The following is a 4293-nucleotide window of genomic DNA, read 5'->3' on the forward strand; positions in this document are numbered from 1 at the left end:
ATAAAGTGTAATCTAATCTAATCTATAGGTTAAAAAAGTACGTTCTCAAAATATGTGAATGGTTGGAATTCACACATAGGTGATATGACCTCTGAACAGTCATTTCCAATAATAAAATGCAATAGTCAAAAAATGGAGAAACCGTTTTGCAAATAAACCTATCTGCAGTTGGACGATTGAGTCACTTGAGTCATGTGCAAAAAGACTAGTGGTGGGCCGTTATCGGCGTTAACGTGCTGCGATAATGTGAGACTCTTGTCGCGCAACAAATAAACTGTCGCACGTTAATCTATTCTCAAAATATGGATTTGGGGTTTGGGGATGCGCGTCACCATAGCGTTCGATTGACAGACGCTTTCAGACTGCCCTCCAGTCGCTTCGCCTCTCCACCTGTTGCTCAGCAGACCTACTAAATATGAACAGTGTTTGCATGCTGTAAACATTAATCTCTCTGCCTTATTGTTGTTTTAGTGCTTTTTCATAAGTGGTAGACTAGAGAGACGTTATTGTTTGAGGTGAAACAGACATTATTGTGTACCAGCCCGACATAGCCTACATTTCCTCACGCATTGCATGGAACACTTGACAACAGTTATGTTCCAGAAATCTTGCCTGTACCATAATTGCAAAACATTCCGTGTGATATACATTTTGAAGATTGTCAAACTGAAACTGTCAATATCTACTCTCGCTGAATGTTATGTTATGATTGCGCATTTGTCAGATGGTAATACACCTCACGGTTGTTGCGCTTGATATAGCCAACCTCGCGGTCGTCGCGCTTCACTTTTTTTTTTTGCAAACTGAATTCATTTGGAGTTGTAACTCCGCTGGCATTCTAACGCAGAGATCAACTGTCAGGTTTAGGCCAAATCGATGTGGGCCAGTGCTTTAGGGTCTAGATCTAGCTCTAGATATCTAGTAGCATGGCTCTGACTTTGCTGTACCTGCTGCGCAGCTCCTCCCTTTCTAAAGGAGCCGCCTCCCTTTTTAACAGTCAGTGGCAGATTCATTCTCTCTCTCTCTCTCTCTCTCTCTCTCTCTCTCTCTCTCTCTCTCTCTCTCTCTCTCTCTCTCTCTCTGCCCATTAGAAATGAGGTCATTTTGTTTAAATAGTCTAAATGTTTGATAGATTTATCTGTATTTGCCTCTACAATTTATAGCACTGTTCATTTTGAAATGTCAGTATATTATGACTGTAAATGCTTCCTAACATATTCGAAACACTTTTCAAATATTGCAGTGATTTTTTTCATCACCAAGTATCAACATGACCATTTTTTTGAAGATGAGATACATTTTGGAAAAAAGAGATGAGCCTGGTCTAATGTGCCATTTTAAGAAACCCCCAAGGTTTTTTTTTCGTCATAATTTCGCTAGCGTGCCTATTCTGAATGAGCCATTTTGATATAGATCATAATTACAGTGAGATTAATCTAGATTTAAAAAAATTAATCTATGCCCACCCCTAAAAAAGACACAAAAATACTTTGAAAGGTAGGAATAACTTTAGTGCACTTGCGACTGTCCTGGGGCCTCATGTACGAAGCTCACTTACAGACAAATAACTACTGAAATTGTTTTCCATGGCCACATTCAGATGTACTAAAACAGACTAGACGTGGAAATTTGAGGATCTCCACCGAATTTTCAGTTGCCGTAACTGGTACATTTCGTCTTTTTGGAGGCACACAGAGACATGCAGCGCAACTACATGTGCTGTGCGGTCGGAAATATTGCAAAAATGCAGCCAGTTAAACATGGATTTGAATGTTGAGGCGTGTGATTTTAAAAAAAGAAGAAGAAGAAGTAGAAGAAAACCACCTCAATCATATTATTGTTGAGGCAGCTGATTAAAATGAAGCGGACTCATGAAACTATCCTGGAATTACAACGAAATATCATGCCCATCAGCATATTTTTTCAAGTAGGCCTATTTGGCAGCTATTAAACATTGAATATTTTCTGGACAACGACACATCTCCGATGTGTCTTCTCGCGTTTGTGGGTAACGTCCTCACCGCAGTGCTTGTCTTTCTCTTTTAATACGGCTACTGTAAAATCAGTCCATCAATTAACAGGTGAATTTCTGACTGAGTACTGGCTGCAGGTTATTCAAACATGTGGCGTATGTGTGCATGCGTCATCTTTCATATACCCGACATAAACGTTTATGTCTCGGCAGCCGTGGCGACTGCCTCATCGCAATGTGTTTTGATGTAATGCCTTGTAAATATCAATTGGGGGGGAACCTGCATTGTACTGCAGTATAACATGAAAGTTTCTGCAGTCCTCACATTAAGTATTACCAATGCCTGACTCTATACAAGCCAAAGTAATTTTGTTAGGCTATTGCGCGCAGCCTTTTTCCTTTTACATTGGCTACCTCCAAAACAGTGCCTTCACCTCGCATCATGAAATGTATTCCTGCGTCCCCCTTCCCGCATTCCCTTTCCCATTCTTTCAACCAATTAATGCACACGAATGGGTCTGTTGATACTAATTAGAATATTCAGATAGAATCGAGAGAGAGAGAGAGTACTCATACCCCAGAGAGGACCTCTAGTGGACAGGTAATGTAACAACAGGCACATGAATAGCACTTCAACTACATACAGTGTTGTAGGTGTGTGTGTGTGTGTGTGTGTGTGTGTGTGTGTGTGTGTGTGTGTGTGTGTGTGTGTGTGTGTGTGTGTGTGTGTGTGTGTGTGTGCGCGTGTCCAATCACATGCAAGGGTTTGAGATAAAACCAGATCCTTGGAGAGCTATACATTGGCCATGGGCGTTGTACACATTCATGGCAAGAGTTTAGTTTAGCATGATGACGTTTCGACCTCTCGGTCCTCCTCATATTCACTGACAAACACAGGCTTGACACATTATCTACATTACATCTGGCTGTAGACAATGTGTCAAGCCTGTGTTTGTCGGTGAATCTGAGGAAGACCGAGATGTCGAAACATCATCATGCTTGCCAACGAACGAATAAAATAAAAATTAACTTAAAGAAGAAAAAAATCCAAAGGAGTGTGCGAACCTTTTTTTCCACAAATACATATTTTTTTTTGTTCAGCACCAGGGATTGTGCACAAGTAACTCTCTACAAGAGCTTTGTTTAGGTTACAGGGTCGCACAGGTTCGAGTCCTCCTTCTCCTGCAGGGGCAAGCAACGAATCTCCTCACAAGTGTAGTAACATTTATGCAGAAGTTAGCCTACTTTATTATGCACATGTAGCCTACATGAATCATTGAGACATTGAGTAAAACAACACACCAATACCCCTACACCAAACAAACATGTCCTGTTACATAAATGTAATCACAAATGACCGACAGAGTGACTTTAAATGTACTCTTCAAAAATAAAATCAATCCCCACTTTTGAATTAAATCTTCACCAGTGGTACATTTTTGGAGTAATAATTTCATTATGTATATTAATATTTGACACCAGTTACAAAAGCAAAATGGCACCCCACCATCTCCATCCTTTAAAGTCACTCTTCACAATTAAAGCGATGGTTCGGAGTAGAATCACCCTAATGCCATTTGAACCGTGACACCCATCCACCTTTACACCCGAAGTGTTTTCTGCCGCAGGCTTACATCAACAGAGTTGCCGTGTTATTCGATGTTTATTCCGGATAGCTTGACTCAAGCGCATATGGATCCTGGGCACCGTCTCCAAACTTTCCCCACAAAAATAACATGTCATGACACCAAACTTCTACAGTATAACAAATGTGGTTTGTACTCACAAAAAGATGAATTTGAAACTTTGTACATAGTCCAGGAGTTTATTAGTAACAACACACGAGACGATTAGCTTTTCTGCTGCTAAACATCCGTCGACGTCACTTCCTCCAGCTGGGACTTTGTTGATGGAAACGGCAGTTCATGGAAACTTTCTTTATTGTAAGGTTTGTGTTTTAGTCCACAGCCAGGATATATGCACGAGTGTGGCATCGTCTTCTATTTATTAAACGTGGTAAAATTTAAATCCGAAGTGGTTAATTTCTAGTTGTAGCGCAAGCTGTCTTTTTGAGTTTTCTGCCTTCCGGACTCACGTGTATTTGTTTCCATCAACAAAGTCCCAGCTGGAGGAAGTGACGTCTACAGATGTTTAGCAGCAGAAAAGCTAATCGTCTCGTGTGTTGTTACTAATAAACTCCTGGACTATGTACAAAGTTTCAAATTCATCTTTTTGTGAGTACAAACCACATTTGTTATACCGTAGAAGTTTGGTGTCGTGACATGTTATTTTTGTGGGGAAAGTTTGGAGACGGTGCCCAG

This window comes from Engraulis encrasicolus, unplaced genomic scaffold (genome assembly GCF_034702125.1).
Source record: "Engraulis encrasicolus isolate BLACKSEA-1 unplaced genomic scaffold, IST_EnEncr_1.0 scaffold_104_np1212, whole genome shotgun sequence".
Lineage (NCBI taxonomy): Eukaryota > Metazoa > Chordata > Actinopteri > Clupeiformes > Engraulidae > Engraulis > Engraulis encrasicolus.